Below are 27,271 nucleotides of genomic sequence, written 5' to 3' on the forward strand. Positions count from 1 at the left end.
ACCAACAGAATGGGAGAAGACATTTGCAAACGTCTTATCAGATAAAGGGCTAGTATCCAAAATCTATAAACTTACCAATCTTAAACTTACCAACTCAAAACCCAAAGAACAAATAATCCAATCAAGAAATGGGCAGAAGACATGAAGAGACATTTCTCCAAAGAAGACATACAAATGGCCAACAGACACATGAAAAAAAGGCTCAACATCACTAGGCATCAGGAAATACAAAACAAAACCACAATGAGATACCACCTCACACCCGTCGGAATGCTAAAATTAACAAGTCAGGAAATGACAGATGTTGGCGAGGATGTGGAGAAAGGGGAACCCTCTTATACTATTGGTGGGAATGCAAGCTGGTGTAACCACTCTGGAAAACAGTATGGAGGTTCCTAAAAAAGTTGAAAACAGAGCTACCCTACAATCCCGCAATTGCACTTCAGGGTATTTACCCCTAAGATACAAATGTAGTGATCCAAAGGGGCACCCAAAGTTTATAGCAGCAATGTCCACAATAGCCAAACTATGGAAAAAGCCGAGATGTCCATCAACAGATGAATGGATAAAAAAGATGTGATATATATACACAATGGAATACTACTGAACCATCAAAAAAAAAAAAAAGAAAGAAAGAAAGAAAGAAAGAAATCTTGCCATTTGCAACAACGTGGATGGAACTAGAGGGTACTACGCTAAGCAAAATAAGTAAGTCAATCAAAGAAAGACAATTATCATATGATCTCACCCGTACGTGGAATTTAAGAAACAAAACAGGATCATAGGGGAAGAGAGGAAAAAATAAAACAAGATGAAATCAGGGAGGGAGACAAATCGTAAGAGGCTATATAGGAAACAAACTGAGGGTTGCTGGAGGGGAGGGGGATGTGAGGATGGGGTAACTGGGTGCTGGACATTAAGGAGGGCACATGATGCAATGAGCACTGGGTATTATATAAGACTGATGAATCACTGACCTCTATCTCTGAAACCAATAATACATTATATCTTGATTAATTGAATTTAAATTAAAAAATTTTTTTAAAAAGGCCGCATAAATTTATACCCCCAATGAGGGGTAAGGAGTGTGAAAGAGTACTGTAGATCCCTCCAGCCACAGGTCAAGCCCTTTCCAAGGGCAGAACTAGGCTTTCTGCAACTAAAGAAATATTGGAAAATCTAGGAGATTGACCCAAGATTATGTAAAGGGGCAGATAAGGAAACATCAAAACACCATGACTGGGAAAAATACAAATAAACCTTTCATGACTGTACTCACTGAGTTCAGTCCATTTAATAAAAAGGCTAACCTTACAGAGTCCTTTCATAGCATCTTTTGTTTTAATTCTTAAGTTATCTTTTGCATAAAAAAATAAAGCAATGAACAGTTCATTTATTTTCCAAATGATTAGAAAGTTGTTGCAACATAATGCAAATCATCCATCTTTTTCCCACCAATGTGAAATACTGCCTTTGATAAATACCTACATATATTGGGATCTCTTAAGTACTTTATTCAAATGCATCCTGGAGTGTTTTTATTTACTGTTATTTTGTGATACTTCTTAATATCAGAAATGGCTCTCCTGAAGATTGCAAAGCAGACTTAGAGGCTTCATAAAGTACTGATCCAGAAAATAAAAAGTCTAGAATTCTATTATTTCTCTCCAAAAAAGAAGCTGGCATAACTTCTTTCTTCTTTTGCTCATCAAATGCAATATAGATATAACAGAAAGGACAGGAGCTTATTCAAAATCAGAAACAACTGGATCAGCACCCTGATCCCTGCAGTGGTTGCATGACCATACCAATTACTTAAAATTTTGATCCTACATTTTTTCATGCATAAACGAAGTTCAAAAAAAATCCGTTTCCTGGCGCCTGCGTGGCTCAGCCGATTAAGCCTCTAAGCCTCTGCCTTCAGCTCAGGTCATGATCCCAGGGTCCTGGGATGGAGCCCCACATCAGGCTCTCTGCTCAGCAGGGAGTCTGCTTTTCCCTCTCCCTCGGCCTGCTGCTTCCCCTGCCTGTGCTCTCTCTGTCAAATAAATAAATAAAATCTCACAAAAAAAAGAAATCCAGTTTCCTTTTTCCCATTTATATTCCCTTATCTTTTTTATACGCTTAAAAGTACAGGCAACGAAATTTCAAGTGAATATACCTTTTGACCCAGTAATTTCACTTTGGAGAAATTATTCTGCAGGGAAAAAAAATGATAAAGTTCTCAATGTACTATTACGGAAAGATCTCTAAGATATACTGGAAAATAAAAAAAGAAAGTGGGAGAGGCGCGTGGGTGGCTCAGTCGGTTAAGCATACGACTCTCAATTTTGGCTCAGGTCAGGATCTCAGGGTGGTGAGATGGAGTTGGACTGAGTGCTAGGTGTGGAGCCTGCTTAAGGGTCTCTCTCCCCCTTTCCTCTCTACACCTCCCCACCCTGGGGGGGGGGGGGAGGAAGGAAGGAAGGAAGAAAGAGGAAAGAGAAAGAAAGAAAGAAAGAAAGAAAGAAAGAAAGAAAGAAAGAAAGAAAGAAAGAAAGAAAGAAAAAGAGGAAAGGACCCCTCCCCACTCCCAGAAGGAAGAAAGGGGGGAGGGGAGAAGGAAGGAAGGCTGCTTCCATTCCACTCCTGATGTTTCCTCCCAGATGGAAGGACATCCCACTATGTTCTCTTTCAGTAAAATGGGAAAGAATACCACTGTGTATATCTGTGTGTGTGTGTGTGTGTATGCATAAAGACATTCTGGAAATATTTTTAAGTATATGCAAAAATATTTCATTTTTACTACTTCAGAAATGTCAAAAGGAGAAAAAAAGGGGACTCTATCTTGATAAGGAAAAAAAAAAAACCTGAGGTCCCAGACAAAACAAGCTGCTAATAGTGTTAACCAGAAAATGGCTAATTTGAATGAGTTCCATATATCAAGGGCTGATTCGAATGAGATGTGTTTTCATATTATAGAAAATGAATATATATCTCTGTTTGACATTATAGACAAATCCAGGGAAAAAAATTCCTTTACTGTTATGTTTCTATTTTAGCACTTGCTTTTCTAAAATTCTCCATACTCTCTCTATATATATAAACATAAATACTTATTTAAACATATATTTATATATTTTTATATTTATATTTATATACTTATATTTGGATATATATTTATAAATTTATATATTTTATGTATATCCACATATATATATATTTATATATAATACAGTCCTTGGTTTAATATGAATTTTCATTCTTAAAAATTTAAGTAACTTTTATTTTTTAGATTTAGATTTAAGTAATTTTATTTAGATTTAAATAATTCTATTTTTTTTTAAATTTAAGTAATTTTTTTTTAAGATTTTATTTATTTATTTGAGAGAAAGAGCACAAGCAGGGGGAGGGGCAGAGGGAGAGAGAGAAGCAGACTCCCCACTGAGCAGGAAGCCTGACATGGGACTTGATCCCAGGACCCTGAGGATCATGACCTGAGCTGATGCTTAACTGAGCCAACCAGGTGCCCAAAAATTTAAGTAATTTTTAAATGAATTCAATTGACAGATTTATCAATACTGTCTACATAATCTACCATTCATATGTAATACATATTTAGAAATAGTAAAGAATACTACAATGGAAAAGAAGAATGTAAAGGAAAGTAGCTTGAGGCCACACTTTATAAGACTTTCAAGCCTTTTATGATATACAAGCAATAGGGAGCCACGGAAAGTTTGAACAGAATGAGGGATCAAGTGAAGAAAGTAATATTCTTTCGTTTTCCAGATCTCAAAAGCTGGGCGATTTAGTCATAACAGCCAAAAACTGGAAACACAAATGTCCATCAACAGATGAATGGATAAACAAAATGTATTATAGCTCTATACAATGGAATACTATTCAGCCATTAAAAAAGAATGAAGTACTGATACATGTTACAATGCGGAAGAACCCTGAAAACATTATGCTAAATGAAAGAAGGCCATAAATCGTATGATTCTATTTATGATATGTCCAAAATAGACAAATCCATAGAGACAGAAAGTAGATTCCTGGTTGCCAGGGAGCTGAGGGAAGGAGAAAAGGAAAGTTACTGCTAATGGGCATGGAGTTTCTTTTTGGGGTGATGAAAATGCTACAGAATTTAGATAGTAAAGATGGATGCAAAGCTTTGTGAATACACTAAAACCCACTAAATTGTATACTTTCTTAAAAAGGGTAAATTTTTTGGTATATGAATTATATTTCAATAAAAAAAAAGTTGGGGGTATGCATAGAAGACTGCAGGCAGGAAAAATGAAAGCAATTATACTGGTTTAGAAATGAGTACATAAAAGCCATCAGGGTTTCTATTGTTAACCCCAAACCAAGGAACACCATTCAGATTACTGCGTTCCAGAGAGCACTACTCACAGAGACCCCGTAATAGGACATATCCTGGGAAATAGAATGAATAAATTTAAGCAAACAGGCAAAAGGACTGTCAATAATACTTAATAATATTGCCTGAATATGAAGAGGAAAGAATTAAGACCAAAAAGTACATTTTCTCTTTGATTTAAAGTGAAACATTCACAAAGGGGAAATTAAAGTTTAACATTTGTAACCTTCAGATTGAGGAAAAAAGGGCAATTTGTAGTCTTCTATCCAGACTTTCCCAAATTGTCAACAATGACATTACCTGTGTAATGAGGAAAATGTATAAAAATGTTTTTATCTTTATAAAAAAAGACTTTTGTATCACAACCATAGAAACCATCCTGAAACATTAAAGCCCTAACTTATTAAACATTACTAAAGCCAATTTCTTGTGGAGTCCCCACGCTATTGCCTCAAATAGAAAAAACAAAACAGAACAAAAACCTTCATAATATACATCTGCATTGTCCCATATGGTAGCCATTAGCTAGCGAGCACTTGAAATATGGCTAAGTCCACATTAAAATGTGCTGTAGGTATAAAATAAAACATACACCAGATCTCAGAGGGTTAGTACTAAAATAAGAATCTAAAATACCTCATTAATAAGTTTTCATAGTTTTCATGTTGATTACATATGAAATAATAATATGCTGGATATATATGCTAAATAAAACATTAAAATTAATGTCACCTGTTTCTTTTTAGTTTTTTAATGTAGCTATTAGATAATTTAAAGCTAGAAAATATTTAAAAAATAAATTTAGATATCTAGCTTGCACTGTAATTCCATTAGACAATGTTGTGTTAGATGACAGCTAAATGAGCTTTCGAGAGCTTCACTTGAGTTCTCCCTCAGTTCCCTTTTTCTTATGCTCCAGGAAGTCAGACTTTTCCCAGAGTGCTTTCTGCACTGGAAAACACTGCACACACTAAGCAACATGAAACAAGCAATAACCATAAGAAGTGACTATGAGAGAAATCTCTGATGTTTCCTAAAATTCAAACTGTACTATGAATCTTAACAAAAAAGAATAGAAATGAGTACACTTTGAGATTCTCCTGGGGTGTTATGACTATCTTAACAGGTGAAAAGCCTCAGATAGAAACAATGTGAAATTTTTTTAGAAGCTTGGAATTTCTAGTTGAAAATTACTTCTGTTTTTGGCCTAAGTAGAAAAGTGGATGGGGAAGCAACGTAAGCACATATGTGGTTTAGGAGCGCCAACCCTGAGTAGGGTGAGAAAAAATATGTAGGCAAAGAGGTTAATAACATCCAAAAATTATGTTCAGAAAACCTCAAGGAGGATCATTTTATTCCCCACAGTGAAAGAATAAACCTGAGACCTAATAAAGAAACGGGTACTTCTCCAAGAATAAGATCTGAAGAAAACACAAAAATTAAGAATATCCTGTCTCCATATCCTTTTTGTTTTCCCACTGCTTAAAATACCAGAAAATGCTAACTAATCTATACTAACAAAAATCATATCAGTGATTGTCTAGGGCTAAAGGACTGCCTACCAAGATCACAAGGAATCTTCTGAGGGTGATGGAAATGTACTGATTGTGGTAGTGGTTTCATAGGTATATACACTTATCAAAACTCATCAAATCATATACTTTAAATGGATGTAGTTTACTGTATATATTATATCTCAATAAAGCTAATTAAAAATAAATAGGAAACAAAAAAAAGCAATCCATTTGTGCTGTGGCAGTCAAAATATAGCTTGCGTGTGTGAATTGAATCATGGCAGTTTATATCACCATAACTTTTACTGAATTCTGTATACTTCTGGTACACACATGTCAAGTTTACTTCTCAATTTTAAGTGTCCTCTCAAAGATTACACTATGGGAGTGCCTGGCTGGCTCAGTCGGAATAACATGACTCTTGATCTCAGGGTCGCGGGTTTGAGCCTCACATTGGGGGTAGAGATTACTTAAATAAATAAATAAACTTAAAAAAGAAAAGAAAAGATTACACTATGATTCATCACTGAAACAAAAAATTATGCTTGCAAAAAACTACAGCAACACAGCAATGGGAAATAAATCTGATACTCATGAAGCAAATATTTGTGCTTGGAAGAATAACCACAATTCCATTTTTTTTTCAGAAGGCAACATCTCAGTACCAATAACCATTATATCATACTTTAATACAGCATTTTTCTTCCTTCGTGATATACAAAATAATGACTTATCTTAGAACTGATCATGTGGTAAGCAGAATTCTAAGACGACCCCATGATTCCAACACCTTGGTGTACACATCTTCAACCAAATATTAATCTGGGTGCTGCTATGAAAGGATATTACATACTTAATTAAAATCTCTAATCAGTTGACTTAAATTAGGGTGATTCTTGGCGAGGCTTGACCTAAAGAGACCAGTTCTTAAAAGAAGGCAGAGAGATTCCAAGGGAGAGAGACGGTCCCACTCTCTTTTCAATAACCATGTTGTGAACTGCCCACAGAGAGAATCACATGGCAAAAACCTAAGGGTGGCCTGTAGGAGACTTGAGGAGAGTGGTCCCTGACTGACAGCCAGCAAGAAAAAGGAACGCCATTCCTACAAGCACAAGGAATTGAATTCTGCCAACCACCAGTGCACCTGGAAGAGGACTCTGAACCTTGGATGAAACTGCAGCCCTGGCTGACACTTTGATTTCATCCTGTAAGACCCTGAGGACAGGACCCAGCTAAACCATGCCCAGATTCCTGGACTACGGAAACTGTGAGATTGGCTGCTAAACTTGTGGTAATCTGCAATGCAGCAATGGAAAACTAATACAGATGATTCCTTTAATATGAGGAAATATGGCTTATATCATTTCTCTTAAAGCCTGTTAATCTTTATTCTCTCATCAAAACAATTTCTAATATTTCACATTATTATGAGTGATAAGATTCAATTTCACATGTCAGCAGGATAAGATAATACTACTCTCAAAACTTTACAGTTAAAAAAAAAATCTTTATAACGCCTAAGAATTTATTTCTTCTATCAACTGGGCACAAACACACTACGATATAGTCTGTTTGTTTCTGCCTTTCAAAATCAATGACATACAAAAATAAACAAACCAACCTCAGTCCTTATCCATTTGTAATGGATAGTAAAATTGAATGTGTGGTGAGAAAAGCTAATCTGAGATCCAGCATAGCCATATAATTTTGAGCAATAATCTAGTTTCTAAGAACCTCACGGAAATCAGCTATTTTTTAAAAAGGGAATAAAAAATCTGAATAAAATCTAAGTAGTCTAATTAATAGAAGAAAAAATATATACATACATAATGGATTATACATACATAAATGGATAATAATGCATACTTTGCCAGCTTTATAGAGTATATAATTAAATGCCCTTGAAAAGAACCCATATTTCTATAGACCTTATTATGCGCCAGGCACTGTTCTGTAACTACTATGTAAGAAATAAATTTACAGATGATAAATATAGTATGGAATAGTGATCAATGTCCCAGGCTCTAGAACCATACTGCCTAAATACAATCCCAGTTCCACTACTAACTAAAGATGAGATCTTGAGCATGCATCACTTCTCCACACCAAATTTTCCACTACAAAACAGGGACATTAACAATACTTACCTTAGACAGCGATGGTGAAAATTGAGTAAGTTAATACAAAGGATGAAGAAGAGTGCCTGGCACACGTTAAGCACTCAAATGTTGGTATCAGTATTACTTTTATAATAGTGCCATGTTAACATTCATTTCTAAGAAAGGCAACCTGTAGTAGATAACATAAAAAAACACTAATGAGCCTCAGCATTAGAACCCTAAAAACTAGACAAGATTATCTAACTCCCTGCACTCCAACTCATAAATTCTTATCTATCAGAATTCAATTTTATTTGGGCATTTTCAGTCTTTAATAGAATACCATTCAACCCACTACTCTTAGTGTTTGCAAGTACTGATAAAATTTTACAAAAACAGAATTAAAATTCTGGAAAGGGCAAAATTCAAATGTATATAACTAAAGTTACAAATATAGTATTTAAAATCAAGAGGAAAGAGAAATCTTTTAGGAAACATTTTAGATTTAGGTAACAAAATAAAATTATGAAAACTAAATCTGTGAATAAATAAACATAATGTGTTCTCACTATATTTATTAAATATAAAATACCTATAAATAATTGGGTAAGAAATAATCCTGTACAAAGTATGAAAAAGCAGGAAAAAGAATTTTTTTAAATGACAAACAAAAATAGTTTAAGAAATCACATAAGGGAAACACACAACAGATACTCACTGACTTAAACAATTTATACCTTAGAGACCAACAAGTGTTGATTCTCAAATTTTCTGCTATACCTTCCAAGCATGCCATATTATAGATTTTCAAATCCTAAATAAGAGATTTCTGTGGTTCATCCTCTAAACAAGAATGTCTTTCAAAACAGTTCACTGTAACTGCAAAACACATTTTAAACACAGAAAAAATTATAAAAATCACTTTGTTCCATGATCTTTTAGACATATTTTGCCTAGATTGATTTCTTCTGCTGAGGATGTATCTGGATCTTGATGGTCGTAGCAAGAGTAAGGCTAAATTTAATGAAAAATGCAGGTTAGTGCAAGTCAATTCAAATTACAAGCTTAGACTTCACAATTACTTTGTATAAGGCCATAAACCTGGAAATTGCTTCTCCATGAATCTGTTAATTGTCTTCCTTCTGACAAACATACACAGGATGAAATCCTATTACTTTCCCCTCCTATCTCAGTATACCTGATGACTTCCCATTTTCAATACAAAACTCCCCAATGAAACTTAAGAGGCAGCATGCATGCATGGTGATTAAAACAGGCCACAGAGTCAGATGGATCTGGATTTGAATCCCAGTTCTGAGTTCAAATTCCCAGCTATATGTTCTTGGAAAACCCTCTGAATCTATTTCTTCTGTCATAAGACAGGCTTATTAACACCTATTTCATAGGGACTCCTGAGAGGAAAAAATTAACTACTACACATAAAAATCCTTAGCATAGTGCCCGACATATAGTAAACCTTCAATAAGTGGTAATCAGCATAATCGATACAATAATTATCAAATTACTTATTCATCAAATTATCAAATCTGTATCTTATCCCCTAGATTCACACCCCTCTCCCTTCTACTAGCTAATTCTTTATAAAGAATTAGCAGCTCTGAGGTAAAAATCAATCATCATCAAAAGAAAAAGAGACCTAGTAGGCAACTTCCTCCCCTTCAATCATCTTTTTTCTCTCTCATGCCTCAGTCGTTATCCGTACTCGACAGAAAATACATAATCACCCTGTTTGGGCCCAAATGTACAGAGGAGAACAGAGGTCTTTTACTTGAAGATAGCTCATCCGTGAGGTAGCACTAATACCACGCATTCACCTTTTCAACAAATTCAGTACTAGAATGGGACAGCAAGTGAAAAAGAAATCAACTAAAAGCATCTTTCAGAAAGTATTTGTTGGATCAAAAGTTTAATTACTGAGTCAGGAAAAGAAAGGTCAACTTAATGCATCAGATGTACCAAACATCTAGGCTGTTTTACTTTTAGGATATGCTTCCAGAAATGGAGAAGAAAAAGGTTCACACTAAATCTCCATCAACTATTGGAACTGGCTTCTAAGTCATTCAATAAATATTTGTTGAACACCTGTGGACAGGTGCTACACTAAGCACTTTGAAACAAAAGTGACACAATAATGTCCTCCGCTTACATAGCCTATTAAAAAAAATTTCCAATTATTTTTTCTCTTTCATTAGTTAGCAAACTACATGCCTAATAAGTAGCAGAAAATAGTAGGCACTTGGGGGGAGGAGATATTAACCGAAAGATGAGTAAGACATAACACTTGCCCTCAAAGATCAACAGACCAGTAGAAGAGAAAAATACAAACAACTATTTTAAGTGCTATAAAAGCCACATGGAGACTGTGGATAACTAGAAGAAAAAACAACTAACTGCACTTACATTAATGAGAACAGATTTCCTAGAGAAGATGATATTTAAGTAGGGTCTTAAGAGAGAAATGTTTTGCAGATGAAAGGAAAAGAATACTCAAGGCCGAGGAAATAGCAAGGCACAGAGACAAATATATGTGAAAGCATATACACACACACACACACAAATATGCACTAAAGTGTATACATACTTTTTATGTGTATGTATGGATATACAACCAGTGTTTATTTTTTTTTAAAGATTTTATTTATTTATTTGACAGAGAGACAGCCAGTGAGAGAGGGAACACAAGCAGGGGGGTGGGAGAGGAAGAAGCAGGCTCCCAGCAGAGGGCCCTGATGCGGGCTCGATCCCAGAATACCTGGATCACACCCTGAGCCGAAGGCAGACACTTAACAACTGAGCCACCCAGGCGCCCCACAACCAGTGTTTAGATACAAGTGAGGGAAGTCAACAAAATACAGGAAATGATGTGACTCCCAAAGAGAATACATAACTAAAACCATATATAAGAGAAAAGTTAGTTCATTTCAATTTCAGCCTTAGGGCATTAGCTCTTAATTCTCCCCCAGAAATAAAGGGATGGTGCTAGGAGGTCTGACTGGTAGACTGAATCCAGACTAGAAAGGCTCCCCCTACAGCAGTGTCAATTCAGGCAGGAATATAAAGGACAGCAGCAAAGAAATCAACTTAGAAGCTCCTGAAATAGACAGGTAATGGTAAGCATGCAATTTTAGACAGAAAAAAGTGAGAGAGAGAGAGAGAAGTCCTAAGTTAAACAGCCCTCAACTTAGTGAGTAATAAAACAAGAGAGGGAAATTAGATGTGATCCAAGGTTTCTCCCAATAGATCCAATAAATCATTCCATTAACCTTGATACTTGCTTTTTACATTAATGTATATTTGATTCTACGACTATTTACACAATATGGTACTCACATCGCATAAGCCCGCACCTGAGCAGGGTGTGGGAGAGAGAGGGACAGAGAGAAAGAGAATCTCAAGCAGACTCCTCACTGAGCATAGAGCCCCACAAGGGGCTTGATCTCAGAACCCCGAGATCATGACCCTGAGATCACAACCTGAACTGAAACCAAGAGTCATATGCTTAACCAACTGAGCCACGCAGACGCCCACAAGCCCCCTAATCTTGATACATTTTTACATGAGTAGTTTGCCGATTTAAAAAAAAACAAATCTGGAAATCTGTCCTAGTGTCTGAATAATAAATGGAAGCACTTTTAGATTACTTTTGGAGTAATTGCCCTATAATCTCAAAAAAAATTAAATCTATTAATTTTCCTTTATATCTACCTGGTGGTTTTTTTTGAGATTTTATTTATTTATTTGACAGAGAGAGCACAAGCAGGGGAAGCAGCAGGGGGAGGGAGAGGGAGAAACAGACTCCCTGCTGAGCAGAGAGCCTAATGTGGGGCTTGATCCCAGGACCCCAGGATCATGACCTGAGCTGAAGACAGTCACTTAACTGACTGAGCCACCCAGGTGTCCCTATATCTGTGTTTTAAAATGAATGTTAAATGAGGTCCATGTCTGTGACTTATCTTTATCAATCATCGGTATTTATACAAAATCTAACTGGCAGAGTGAGGACCTTATATGAAGAAAATATTCAAATGAGAAACAGAGGACTTTTTATAAAGCAGGGTTTCCCAACGTTGGCACAACTGATATTTTGGACCAAATAATCCTTTGTTGTGGGGTGCTGTGCTGTACATTGTTTATACTTGGCCTCTACCCACTAGATACTAGTAGCACACATACCTACCGACCTCTCCCTACCTGCCACCATCAAAAACACCTCCAGATATTGCCAAATGTTTCCTGGGGCCATTGTTATGTACCAGGCACTGATCTGTGCTTCCCATTTCTTATCTCCTTCAATCTAACAACATAGTATCCATGAGCTGGCTATTATTTTTCCCATCTTGCAAATAAAGAAACTGAAGCCAACAGAATTAAACAACTTGCCAAAAGTCACATGACCAGTAAGTGCAGTAGTCTGTATTTGAACCCACATGATAGTGGCTTGAATCCCTGCTCCTAATCACTGTTATGCCATCTCATATTAATGTCTCAGCCTTTATCACCTGATATTTGAAAAGTAATATTTTGAATCTCATCTGGAAGTAAAAACTAAAATTATCCACACAAGTAGAAGCTAAATTAAAAGACTCCCAACCTCAATTCAGAATAACATAAGTATTTTTTAAACACTGACTATATGCCAAGTATCAACGTTGGGAACTAGACTGGTTCAAAGAAAAAGAAACTATCATTTATTAAGGATTTAGCTCAGGACCTTTTTCACATACTATCTATCTAAATTTCTCACAACTTCCCTGTGAGGTAAATAATATCTTTTTTTCAAGTGAGGATGCTGAGGCTCAGAATGGAAAAGTGGTTCCTAACCTAAAAAGGCTTACAATCTAACTGAACAGACAAGAAAAACACTTTTTTTTTTAAAGACAGAGAATAAACTAGTTAAATATCTCAGTAAGCAATACACAGAAGGTGGGAAATACAAAACAGATGAAGGAAAAGTATACAGTTAGATTAATCGGGGATTATTTCTTTCAAAAGGTTCTTATTAATATCCCTTCTCTTAAGAATTGACATGGATGAGCAAAAGGTAATGAGCTGGGAAGAAGAACCCCTTCTGTAAACAATGTGAAACCAAAATTTGGGGACTGGAAGGAAAGTTTGTGATAGCCAATTTAAGTAGTAAATCAAGGAAATGAAGAGTGTAAGACTGCCTTGCAATTAAGACTGAGCCATAGCTGAAAACAATGAGACTAGTTCCATGCTTTTAGGGTGCTCCTGCCACCAAACACTCTCAAGCACAGGAGGAGAAACAAAAAAAGATCTAATGGTTAACACAGGCTTAGATATATGAAGTCAAACACCAAATTTTGTAAGGTGAGTGACGGGTCATCTATTTTGCTTTATATATTTTGTTTCCTCAAACAGAATCTAAGTTTCAAGAGGGTAAGGTTTTCATGTTTTGTTCACTCAGATCAATGCCTGACATAGCAGGTGTTCAGTAAATACCTGCTGCTAAAAAAAAAGCAGTATTCAAAATAGTGACCTATCCAGAAGATCACAAAATGCCTCTGGCATTCTAAAAACCAGCAACCTCACAGAAACAACAGCTTAATATCATAATATTGATACTTATTATTGCAACAACTAACATTACTGGGCACTAACTCTGACCCAGACCTTGTGATGCATTAATTTACATAATCCTCTTGACTACTCTATGAGAGAGGTAGGTACTATTAATATTCCCAGTTTTACAAGGAACACACATGGACCAGATAACTTACTTGCCCAAGGTCACAAAGCAATACAGTTGGAACCTGGGTCTATCATCTCCAAAGCTTGCCTCTCAACTACTATGTCACATATACAGAATTACAAGCATACCTCTTAGGCAAAGCTAGGGAAATGTGGCCAAAGAAGAGAAAGAAAAAAAAAACGAAACAAAAAAGAAACCCCAGGGCAGTTGAAAACCCTTTGTTTGTCCCTTCTCCAAGCAGGTACTAGAGAAATTTTCCCACCCTAGCATACGTTGGATTATCCAAGACAGATTAAAACTTCAATAGTTTAAAGAATCCAGATGTTGAAAACCTAGGGACTCATCTAATCAACATTTCAAAGGATGGTAGATAACATGTGGTAACACCCCACATCCACAACCCAAAGAAATAACAGGGTGTGACCTCTGACTAAGACTGACCTCAAAATTTCCGGTGCCATTCTCCCTGGTATCTGCCCTTCCCTCCCTCCTTTGCTGTCTCTCCCACCCTCTGTACATCCCACCTCTCCTACTAAATGCCTGGCCTTTACTAAAAATCTGAAGTTTTGTTCCCTGCTCTAAATATCTAACAAATTAAAATTTTTATATTTCTCTAATGAAATCTGCCTATGTAATACTCAATAGAAAAAGGCTCCTCACCACTCATTACAGCAGCATTCCAAAGTTTATATACTCAAATTCACATGGTTGTCAATTAAGGGACCACCAATCATGCAAAAGGAAACTGATAATCCACACGTTTATCTATATAACCTTCCGGTATTACAAGCAAAATAAATGGACAGGAATAAATTAAAGTCATAGAGAGACTATGTTGTTCTCCCATCTACCCAGTAGCCTAGTCATTATCATAAAATCCTTCTTTGAAAGATCTCTGAAATGGAAAGAAGCATAACTCCAAGTGCTACCAACAAAGAAAAATATTTTAAATAACTGATTTTTTTAAATGAGAATAGTCATTAAATTAACCACATAACTTACAGATCTATTAACATATGAACCAATCTAACTCCTGCATTTACATCAAAATCTAAAGCAAACTTGCCTTAAAAGAATTTAGAGAATGAGGACAAGAGGAAAGATAATCATTACTAAGAAATATATCTCCATATGTTCTTTCTGCCTTTGGATTTTTTTCATATACTTACCTTAAATATACAATTCTATTAAATAAACAGACTATGAAGACATAGCCAAACTGCTCTCAAAATAGAAATACTTTCCAAATATAAAAACAATCAAGAAGCATTTGTTTCTTATACTGGCCAATAGAACACTGATTATGCCAAGCTTGGAGGGAAAGTTATTTCTGAAAATTGATTTGTACTTAATAAACATAAAGCATGAAAAGAGAGTATCAAATGCACACATACTAATCATTTTAAGAAAGGGAGAAAACTAAAATTGAGCTAAAACTGAATCACATAAATAAAATTCCTTCAATCAATCTGATATGTAATGATACAGGGACACCTGGGTGGCTCAGGTCATGATCCCAGGGTTCTGGGATTGAACTCCACATTGGGCTCCCTGCTCAGTGGGGAGCCTGATTCTCCCTCTCCTTCTGTTGCTCCCCCTGCTTGCACTCATTCTCTCTCTCTCTGACAAATAAATAAATAAAATCTTTAAAAATAAAAAATAAATAAAAAAGGAGACGTAATGCTACAGATAAAACTTGTTAAAGTTCTTTGTAATTGTTTAAAGCTTTTTGTTCCTAAGCACTAAAGAGATGGATACTTGAGAGACTTGGTAACTGAATTACAACCTGGTATTTGTAAATAAACAATTTAAGCCACCATCACTTTCAGAGATAATCAATGAATTATTCAAAAAAGAGTCCTTTCTGACCTAAGTATTTCTGAGTTCTTTAGAGATGATTTCAAATTCTAGTTATGTTCAAATCGGTCCTTCTTTCCTATGAACAATAAGCACAGCAGTCCGTCATTTCTCTAGTTTTTAAGATTTTTCTAATAAAACGTTAATGAATCATACACTAGTTCAAATACTTTTGAAAACACTGCAGAATTACTTCAGTATTATTCGTCAAACTCAAGGGCTGAATTTAAATGCTAGACAATATAAGGCCTGACTTTAGCCCTCTGTCTGCCTCACACCTTAAAAGATCTTTAACTTAATAAGCTAACAGAATGTGTCACGTTACTATATGTCAGCCACCCTAAAAAGTCTGAGGAGATATATACATTCTTCCAAAAACAAACCAGCAATTTGCCTTCAGACTTCACAACTGGTACTAACATATGTTAATGGGTTCACTCAAGATGCTGTAGGATGAAAAAGCCAGAAGAAAACATAGTATCTTATCCAATAGTGATCCTCTCCACTAAAAATATTTTGCACTATATCTTTCAATATTTCCTAAATCCAAGAGCAGTCATGCAGAAAAGAGCACCTAACACAATACACTAGATACATGTACACAAAGACACACACACACAGTACATGCTACCTAATTCCTTCCTAAAACCACCCAGATTTCTAGTAGCTATCCCCCAGCTGTAAAGGAAGGGCAGAGGCAACATAGCATAGCAACAGAAACTGCATAATATCTGACTGATCCACTAGCTATCCCTTAGGTGATGGAGAAAAAGCAAAAGATACTCAAGCAATGAGGTCTCTTGTGCATTTTTGTTATTTTTCAACTACCTGCATTGCAGGATAATACCACATATACAGGCTCTCCAATTTTCTTGTATTAGCTAACTGTTTTAGAGAAATCAATTGTTACTCAAAATTTTTAAAGGATTATTTTAGAGAAATTGTTATATATTAGTCATTCAAAATCCAGATCAAGTACAGATGTTCCCTCAAATATTTCACAATTCTGAAGGTGGAATAGGAGGAAAGTTTAAATATACTTTGTGTAGCAGTACAATTATTAGGAAATATATATACCATAGTGTCCAGGAAATGTCATATACATTTAGAAAATAAACTCTGAACATACTATGAAAGGTATCATGAGAAAGTGACAATGAGGTCTAAAGAGAAAGGAGCAAAAATTTAAAAGTACATTAAGACATAAGACAGACTGGTTTTACACTTAGTGGAAAAAGTCTCTAAGTAGAAAGGTTGAAAACACCAAAAGTTCATTATTTACCCAAAATATGCTACCAAGTTGGACAAAGGCAGCTTTCAGCCAAATGGTACAGTAGAAGAAATTTGGTTTATCACTTCTAACTTCTTCCTTAACTCACTGCTTCCTCAAGGGCATCCTTTCAGGAATTCAGAGTCTCTGCAGTCAGCCCACCTACTGCCTGATCAAAACCTGCTCTTAGAGGGGCACCTGGATGGCTCAGTCAGTTAACTGTCCAACTCTTCATTTTGGCTCAGGTCATGATCTTAGGGTTGTGAGATGGAGTCCAGCATCAGGCTCTGCACTCAGGAGGGAGTCTGCTTCTCTTCCTCTGCCCCTTCCCCTGAGCATGGGCTAACACTCTCTCCCTCTCTCTCAAATAAATAAATCTTAAAAAAAAAAAAAAAACTTGCCCTTAGAAAAAGATCATATAATTTATCTCAGAGACAGCTGTGTAAAAACCACTTCTGTGTAAAAGAAATAATTGTATAGCTATTATCAAAAAAATAAGAAATAACAAGTGCTGGCGAGGAATGAAGGGAACACCTATGCGCTGTTAATGGGAATGTAAACTGGTGCAACCAGTGTGGAAAACAGTATGGAGGTTCCTCAAAAAATTAAAAACAGAACTATCATATGAACCAGCAGCAATTCCACTTCTAGGTATATATCTGAAGAAAATGAAAATACTAATTCAAAAACACATATACCACCCCTATGTTCACCACAGCCTTACTTACAATAGCCAAGATATGGAAACAACCTAAATGTCCACCAATAGATGAATAAAGAAAATGTGGTGTATATACACAATGGAATATTACTTAGCCATAAAAATGAATGAAATCTTGCCATTTGCAACATGGATGGACGCAGAAGGTATTATGCTAAGTAAAATAAGTCAGACAGAGAAAGACAAATACCATATGATTTCACTTATATGTGGAAACTGAAAAACAAAACAAATGAACAAACAAAACAAAACCAAAATAGACTCACAGATACAAAAAATAAACTGATGGCTGCCAGAAAGGGGGTAGGGGGCAGGAGGTGGAGGAGATGGATAAAATAGGTGGTGATGGGAATAAGGAGGTGTAATCTTCAAATCATAAAATAAATACAACATAGGGTATAATGTACAGCACAGGGAATACAGTCAATAATATTGTAACAACTTTGTACATGGTGACAAGATGGTAACTACAACACTTACTATGGTGACGATTTTGTAATGTATATAAATATCTAATTACTATGGGATACACCTGAAACTAATACAATATTGTATGTCAATTATTTTTCAATAAAAAAAATTCTTTAAAAAAAAAGTTTATTATTTAAAAGCAACTTTACTCATCTGTTTGTAATGACACCTCAGCTAAGCTTTAAAAAGGGGGGGGGCGACTAATACACCACTCTTTTCCCTGATCCACTGAAAATGTCACCAATATAGAATATTTCTATTCAGAATATTTTCAGATATGAGATGAACACCTTGTGTCTTTTAAATCACCACCTATCCTTAAGCTTAAGACAATGGTAAAATTACTTGAAAAGACAAAAACTTCAAGATTTTTAGAAGAACAGAATCCTCCCCTAATGAACACCAAAGCAAATTTATAATGACCTTCTAAAAAGTACACTAAAGTTGTCAGATTGTATAGACTTTTTTAAAGAGAAAGGAAATAAAGTACCAATTACACGCATACAAATACTATGAAAAATAAAAACAAGTTTAAAACTAAATAAAAAGTTAGCATTATTGCAAGGGTCACCTCCTCCCTTGCCATAAACAGGGAAATCATGAAATAAAAAAATCTATGATGCCAGGGTAAAAATACACCATCAGCAACCACCTGGGTGGCACAGTTGGTTAAGCGTCTGACTTTGGCTCAGGTCATGATCTCGGGGTCCTGGGACTGCTCCCTGTGTTGGGCTCTCTGCTTGTCCCGCTGCCCCTGCCCCCAGTTGGTGTGCACACGCACTCTTTTTCTCAAATAAATAAATAAAATCTTTAAAAAAAAGAAAAAAGAAAAATACACCACCATCCAATGCAGGTACCTGTTGACATATGAAACAAATGTTTTGATATTAGCTACAATGTAAAATTGCACAGTGAATTATTCTTTCTAAACAATACATTTAAAGATAGATTCTCCTAAGAAATAAATTAATCCATGCTACATTTACCCTTAAGAATACACCAAAAAATTTTTAAAACACACATTTAAGTTACCTAGAGGATGTTAAGATAGAATACTTAACAAAACAAAAATTTTGCACCCAATAATTCCACACACTGAATTGGTCATTGTAACAGAGTAAGACTGTAAGAAACAGAAGTACCAAATCTTAATGTTCTTATAATTTGGATAATATTTTCATCTGATTCAAACCAATCATAAACACTTACAATTTTACATCTAAAGTTAATGCTTTACAATTATTTACAATTTGTTTTCAGAAACATTCAAAATTACACCCCTAAGTTTCTTCAAAGATACTTTCAGGTATGATATGTAGCCAGCGTATCACTTTATGCAAATTATTTATCTTTGAATAAAAAATGCAAGTAGTCCCTACTTTTTAGCTGCTATAGACAGCAACGCCCCTTATTCCTCAAGTTCCCATAGTATTCATCACTCTGGAGGCAAAAGTATTTTGAACCGCAGACTTTACACAGATTAAGACAGCACCCAAGGAACGTATCTCAGTTAGAAAACAGAGAACACCTAAAATAACCAGTCCAAGTTTTGTAATGGAATGAAGCTCATACTGTATCTTGGTCAACTCGGCAGTTTTCTACACTAAGATTCCATAAACTACATAGTTGATGTATAGTTGACCCTTGAATAACAAAGAGTTTGAATTGCACTTACACATGAATTTTTTTCAATAAATACAATACAGTATTGTCAATGTATTTTCTCTTCCTTACAATTTTCTTAATAAGATTTTCTTTTCTCTAACTTACTTTATGGTAAGAATGTGGTATGTAATACATATAACTCACAAAATATGTATTAGCCTATGTTATTGGTAAAGCTTCCAGTCAACAGTAGGCTATCAATAGTCCAGTTTTGGGTGAGTCAAAAGTCATACACGGATTTTCAACTGCACAGGGGGTTGGTACCCCTAACCCCTGCATTGTTTGAGGGTCAACTGTATAAGGCTTTACTGGAACACAGCCATATTCATTTGCTTACATACTGTCTATGGCTATTTCACACTAACACAACATCAGTTTGTTGTACCAGATACAGTCCACAAAATCTAAAATATTTACTAACTGGCCCTTTACAAATATATATATATATATATATATATATATATATATATATATATATATATATAGTTTACCAACCCCTCCTCCACACAATGAGCTGTCAGAGGCAACACATGACATGTCCAAGAACCATCTCTAAAGTACACAAATCGAGCTGCTGTCAGCCTAGGTGTAGGCTTTTGGGCCATCTGGTGCTAAAACAGAAATGCACACCCAAGGCCCTTTAATCATCCCTATCAATCCCAAAGTTGCCAGGGCAAAGCACATGAGGTTACCACCCCCTCCTACCAGAGTCACACCTTTCCCACTATCTTTACTAGTAAATCATGTCTACCCGAAAAGGCTGCCCTTTAAGTTCATCTAAACATGGTTTCACTTGCATAAAATATGTTGTGGAGGGGCGCCTGGGTGGCACAGCAGTTAAGCGTCTGCCTTCGGCTCAGGGCATGATCCCGGCGTTGTGGGATCGAGCCCCATATCAGGCTCCTCTGCTATGAGCCAGCTTCTTCCTCTCCCACTCCCCCTGCTTGTATTCCCTCTCTCGCTGGCTGTCTCTCTCTCTCTGTCAAATAAATAAATAAAATCTTTAAAAAATATATATATGTTGTGGGAAGTAGAGGGTGGAGAAGGCACCCATATGGCATATATTCCAGTCCCATACCCTCATCCTAGAATCACCTGAGATCTAGTTCCCGATCTAAACATCTCTTCCCCAGAGTTCTGCCATCTGAATTAAATTCTTAAGAAGAGACCAAAGAAGATACTAGGAAGGTGGTGAACTGAATGAAATAAGGAACACAACAAGTGAATATATATATATATATATATTTCCTATCTTACAATCCTTAATCCTTGTTAAAGTCAACACTAAAAGCAAGCCCCATTAGCTGCAGGTTTCACCACAAAAAAAGGTCTTCCAGTGCCTCATGCTTCAAAGACAGCTGTATTTTTTTAAATGCCAAGTTGTTTTTTGTTTGTTTGTTTTTTAATAAAAAGGTTTAAAAAAAAAAAAGCATTTTCAGCACTGCTGTGCCAACACAGGGATATCCCCTCCATTGTATGGGACACAAAGACACACATCAACTGCAAGCAGGGGAAGCAGCCTTCTCTGCCAGCTATTTTTAGCCCGACTTCGTCACGTTAAAGACCAAACTTAGGATAATAATGCTGGACAAGCTTTAAAAACATTAATTTTTATGAAAACAAATCTGTCCTTTTATGTATAAGTTCCTTAACAGTGAAACCCTGTATATTCTTCTGACCTTAATCTCAAGGGACCTATATACTCTACAAAAAGCTTGTTACCCCTTCAAAAATATAGACTCACATGTCCTAAGACTGAACTGGTAGCCATGTTTAAAGACTGTTCCTCCCTTTTGAACTTCAAATCTTATCCACTTTTAAAACATTTTTTAGGGAGAATCTCATCCATTTTTTGTTCTTACCATATCTTTGCTAACTTGAACAGATTCCCTTCGCCCAAAGTAAAATTAAGACACATTTTTCAGCTCTTTACGCTCTGTCAGCTCTCTCGGGAAACCTTAATACTGTGAAAATGACTCTGAACTCTACATTTTCAGCATTATCACTCATTAAACTAGTTTTCCATCTTTAGATTGCATCAGCACCAACTTTTTACCCTAAAATTTAATGTCAAAAACAAAGTCCACTGCCCCATTTCTGAACTGTTTTCTATAAGAAACCACTAGCACCAATCTAAAATATTGGGAGCATCTTTTTCACTCCAGTTGTATCGCTCTTCGAAGACCATGGTGTAAAAACGTTGGTTCCCTAGAAAAACAAAATCCTAGTCCAGGTATAATGCCTCCTGACCTAGGATACAATCTCTCCTCAGTCATTTAAAACTACCCTCTCAGTAGTAACATTGTTCTCAATTGCTTCTTTGGGCTGTACACATATAACTGCACAAACACAAACTGACTCCAAGCCTACTCAACAACTTTCATCCATATTCCCATCAAGCTAACTTCTAATTACATTTGTCCCTCACACCCTCCAATTCCAAAAGTTTTAAACACTTTACCTCCACCTGTACCCTTCTTCCCAAAAGAGACCTTATTTCCCAGATTTGGTTCAGACACTCGAATTAGTTTTGTCTAATCCAACACCAACACTTCTCTAATGACAAATATACAAATACATTTATATCTACAAGGTACCAAACACAGCAGTATAACATACATACCCCTTTCCTACAATTTTGTGCAATTTATGTTTCATTGCCTATGCCATAAGTAAAAGCATCTCAAAGGCACGGCAGCAAACACTTTGCTGTTTCTTTGCTACCCAAACATGCAATAAAACATTACTATGCTTTTTAACCAATCTATAGTCAAAGCAATAAAAATAAGTCTTAAAGTTAGTAAGCAACTTTGATAGAGTACAAATCTACACTCAAATTATAGTTTGCTGGTTTGTCTTCCCTTCCTCCCTGAAAAACAGCCCATGCCAAGATTAGATTTCTCTCTCCCATCTATGTAAAACATGGGATACATGACTTCCTCAAGGTCTCAAAAGAAGACAACAGATCCAGAGACATTTGCTTTTGACTGACATCTAACATTACTACTAATCAGTATTTTCATGTCATTACCCATTTAAAATAGAACTTACGGTTCCTTACAAAAGCATAACAAGCACAAATACATGAAGAGAAACAAAATAGCTGAAGAAGTTCCAGAGGAGGCAAAATGATCAAGAGATCAAAGTAATCATTCTAAGACCGACAGAGTGAGTCAGGAAAGATGACGGTAAAGAGGAATAATCAAAATCTATAAAACCAGAAAAAGATGAATTCCAGCTTGTCCTAGCATTTCTCAAAACAAAAACCCTGGATGTGTCTTGGAACTTTAAAGAGACAGGTTTGGGACAAGTTAATAAAATGTTAAATAATTCAGGGGCTAATAAACTTGTAGAACTCACTACCTCAAAAGAGAAAAAGTACAGATGAAAACACTATTTGAGAAAGTTTTACTTAAATTTTTTTTATTTATTTATTCGACAGAGATAGAGACAGCCAGCGAGAGAGGGAACACAAGCAGGGGGAGTGGGAGAGGAAGAATCAGGCTCCTAGTGGAGGAGCCTGACGTGGGGCTCGATCCCGGAACGCCGGGATCACGCCCTGAGCCGAAGGCAGACGCTTTAATGACTGCGCTACCCAGGCGCCCCGAAAGTTTTACTTAAATTTAATCAAGATCCTGAATGGAGAAGTCAGCACAGACAACCCCAGGCTTACATTCATTACCACAAAGCTTCTCTCAGCAGTGGCTTCAGAAGGAGTGAGCCCACACTGTTGCCTGGAGGAGCCACAGTTCTCAGTACTGTAGTACTGCCTATGTTCTAGTAAACAAAATCCCACCCTATGCTTAACCTTAAGGTCTGTATAAATATATGAAATGGTAATTACTTTCTTGCACCTCAGCTTGGTACGCTTGAGAGGATGCCTAAAATGCGTATCAAAGATTTTATAAACTTCACCTTAAAATAATGGAAGGGAAGGGAAAAAATCATTCTTCAAAGAATTAAATATCAAAAAGTTTCTCCTCATTTGATAGCAAAGTAAAGATAACTCAAACAAGCAAAGTCTCAAGTCATTCTGCCAAAAAAAAAGGTGCTAGCAATTAGGACATATGCTACTCAAAAACTTAAAAAAAAAAAAAAAGCATTTGGGTAGGAAAAAATATATAACAACTTCTATAAACTGGTTAAAGTACTAGATGCTCTCTCCCAAGTAAGTCGTGATTCAGAAGAACTCTTTCCTGGGTAGCTGAAATCTGTTATAGCGTCCTGACACATAGGAATTGGACCCAGGAAATGAGAAGGTAAAAAACTCCTGTACCAATAGGTACTGAAATGAAAATCTCTCAAGGAAGACTGCAAAAGAGGAAAGGAATTTTACTTTCAGGGGGTCACGGGGTAAAAGGTTCCCTCTTGAGAACCCTAATGAGAGTTGCTCCAAAACAAAAACCACAGCACTGTTTCACACCCGGTGTACCAGGAAAAGGTGTATTACAGAGATGTCCTTTGTGTGCACATATGCTTTGGCTTCCTCAATTTCCTTTTGCCAATTGTTGGCCAGAAAGGTGCAAGTGTCCACTCTGGATAAAGACAGAAGTCCTCTACAAGAAACCTGTAAGTTTGCATATTACACGTGCAAGGAGCTAAAATATTATAAAACACAGGACTACCCAATACCTTTTCCCCGCTGTAAAAATAAAGATGCACCCTCTCCTCTATACACTCCCAACACTCCTGCAAAACATCAGCAGAACTCCAAGAGGACGAACCGGTATCCTCCCACTTTCTACCCCTCGATTCCCTTTCCCCGGGCCACTCACACTTTAGGGAAGAGCCGTGGCGCTGAGAAAGTGGGTTGGTTCCCTTCCTCGTTCGCTCTGAGGCGGCAGCTGCGGAAGGCTCCGGCGCGTTACTGAGGAAGAAGCGGTGCTTGTGTCTCTAAGCCAGGCGGTCACCCGGGTCTCTTCCGCGCTGCCGGAGCACAGGAGGCGGCAGCGGCCCCGCTTACCTCCTCTTTTCCTCTTCCTGGGTCTCTTCGGGCTGTGTCTTCTGCCCGCCCTGGGCCACTTCTCCCGGGACAGTCACGTCTGGGAGGCTCCAGATTTTGCTCTTACAAAGTTTTCCTCTGGGCTGAGGCTGCAGCCGGCCCCCCGGGTCCCCCCCGGCCCCGCCGCCCTCGGGGCTGGGGCGGGGGAGGGGGCTCTAAGAACTCCTCCCGGAGTCCTGCCGAGGAGCCGGGGGGCCGGCGACTGGCCAAGGGAGAAGACCCCCCTCCCCGCGAGGGGGCTGAGGAGAGGGGGAAGGTAAGGAAAGGACGGCGGCGCCGGTCCTGCTCTCTCCGCCGCCCGGGCCGCCGCTTCACATCGGGGTCCCCGCCCCCCCGGCCGGGGGGTGGTTGCTGAGCTTGGGTCCCCCGCTCATACACTCTGGGGCAAGATGCTACGGCCCCGGGCGGGTGACCGAGGCAGCGGCGTGGTGGGGGACCCGGCCGGCTCCGCTCGGCGCCGCCCCCGCTCCCGGCTCCCGCATGTGTCGCTGCGGCTGGGACCCCCTCCCTACACGTTGGGGGTCCCTCGCCCCGCGCCCCGGGACGAGACTGAAGCTCCGGCCCCTCCTCAGCGTCTTCTCACCGCGGAGCAGCTGACTAGTCCCGGCCCGAGGTAGCCGCCTCCCTGCCCCCCAGCCGCCGGCTCCGGCTCGGGCTCCGGCGTGTGCAGCCGCCGCTGCCGGCCGGGAAGGTGAGGGGGGGAGAAGAGGGGTGGCCGCGGCTCCCGCTGGTCCAGGTCAGGACGAAGGTCTCGGCGGTGGCCAGTGCACGGGGGCTGGGTCTCTCGGATGCTTCCTCGCTCTCACGCTCTCCGCTGCGGTGGCGGTAGCGCCCGGAGCTCAGCTCGCTGTCTCGCTCGCTCTGTGCGGGGCTCTCGCCTCACTCCAGAGAGGGGCGGGAGGAAAGCGGCGCAGCCGGATGACGCAAGTCACCTAGCAACCGCTCCCCTCACCCCCTCCCTTTTCTTTCCGCCGGGACGTTTCCTCCGCTGGCCTTTTTTTCCCCTTTCTAACCACCCCGCCCTGGGTGACTCTGGCGCGCTCTGATGACGCTAGAAGGGAAGAGGAAGTCGGGGCTCCGCGAGCGGGTGGGTGCGCCTCGGGCCGCGGGACTAGCCACCGCTGCCGCCGCCTCTACGGCCGCGTCAGAATTGAAGAGAGGAAGGGGAGGAGCCGAGTGGAGCCTAAGCTGCCGCCTGATCTTACCCCTGACCCGACGGCGGCGGGGAGAGATTGCTTTGTAGCGGTTTCCTTCAGGGCAGGTGGTGACTGCTCCTTTGGGAGCAAGGAGGAAGGCCCAGGCCGCGCGGCCATGCTCGGGCGCGCACCACCCGAAGGTGAGGCATTTAGCCCCAGATGGGCCTTCGAAAAGCCAGACTGAGCGAGAACTTGTCCTACAGCCTGATCCGCTGCACCTGCTCCAGGGAGTGAGCGCCCCACCCTTCCCGTGGTGTGGGGCGAGACCTAGCACCCGATAACGTGTGGTCGCGCCGAGCAAACGTTTGATGAATGAATGAATGCCTCCCTCTGAGGCACTCGCGGAGTTCAGACGACTTGATGGAAGCGTAAGCTACGTAGTATCGTAAAGATGAGAGCGGTACTACATCCCTTCTTCCCTCCCCCCCACCCCCACGAAAGGAAATAGTGCGGTTTGAGTACGGAGTCACAACCTGAGTCTTTAGTGTAAAGTGGGGGCGAATTGCCGAGACTAGGGAAGGGAGCCATCCTCCCGGAGATTGTGGAAAGATTTTTGACTTTTTCAGGAGAAGATGTTAGTAGTGTCTCAATTTTAGGAATCATTCTTGCTTGTATGAAGCCTTGGAGAGCTGGTCTTGGTAGTAAGTGTCCATAACGATCATCAAGAAATGTTGGCTTGTGTTTCAGGTCTGACTCAAAGGCTCTTTCCTTTCTAAAATAAATATTATTACTATTATGCAGCTTTTCCTACAGATGTTATCCTGGAAAGTAAATTCAAATAAAAACTCATGAGGTTGAAAGTGTAGTTCTCTAGGAAAAGAAATTTTAAGATGAAAGGATCAGAATGCTCAGACTCTGTCTTGAGCCTGTCCTGGTGAATAGCGTGAGACTGAGATGAAAGCAGCAGCAATGATGAAAGGAAGCATATTCCAGAGTTCTGTTGCTGGACCCTGGCACACCCTACCTGCTCTTGAAACGGCATTAATGGATATTACAAGTCTTTCCAATTCAGGGAATAAGGAGCAAGTTTTATAGGCAGACTTTGGAAGCTTAGGGTTCCTACCACCACCATATGCAAACAGTAGGCCAAGGAAACTTCTAAGTGGCTGAATCCAAGAGCTCATTTTTATTAAAATGCTGCAGAAAAATTGATGGAAGTGGATGTTGCAGAAGCAAGAAGAGACTCACAAAGCAGCACTTGCCCAAGTGTCCTTGATGCGAAGTTCTAAGAGCCAGGTTAACTATCCTGCTTAAGCTGCTGTGTATTTGACTGCCTTGTCATGATCAGTGCCCTACCATGGCCTTCCAAATAAGACTCACAGGGAATCTGGCTCCCAGCTCCACATGGCTACAAAATAAATCTCTATTTGGTTTTGCCC

General features: G+C 38.6%; 1 protein-coding gene across 2 annotated transcripts in view; it reads right to left on the reverse strand.

Annotated features, from left to right (window-relative positions):
• FBXW7 (F-box and WD repeat domain containing 7) overlaps window positions 1-25,692 on the reverse strand; it is a 230,449-nt gene extending 204,757 nt beyond the window's left edge. For both annotated transcript variants that reach the window (XM_045798826.2, XM_045798825.2), the window contains exon 1: window positions 24,470-25,692. The gene's annotated coding sequence lies outside the window, so the exon portion shown is untranslated. The remainder of the gene's footprint in view (window positions 1-24,469) is intronic.
• Between the last annotated feature and the right edge of the window lie 1,579 nt (window positions 25,693-27,271).

Source organism: Ursus americanus, chromosome 13, assembly GCF_024610735.1.
Source record: "Ursus americanus isolate L20-20 chromosome 13, mUrsAme1.1.p, whole genome shotgun sequence".
In the NCBI taxonomy this organism is placed as follows: Eukaryota; Metazoa; Chordata; class Mammalia; order Carnivora; family Ursidae; genus Ursus; species Ursus americanus.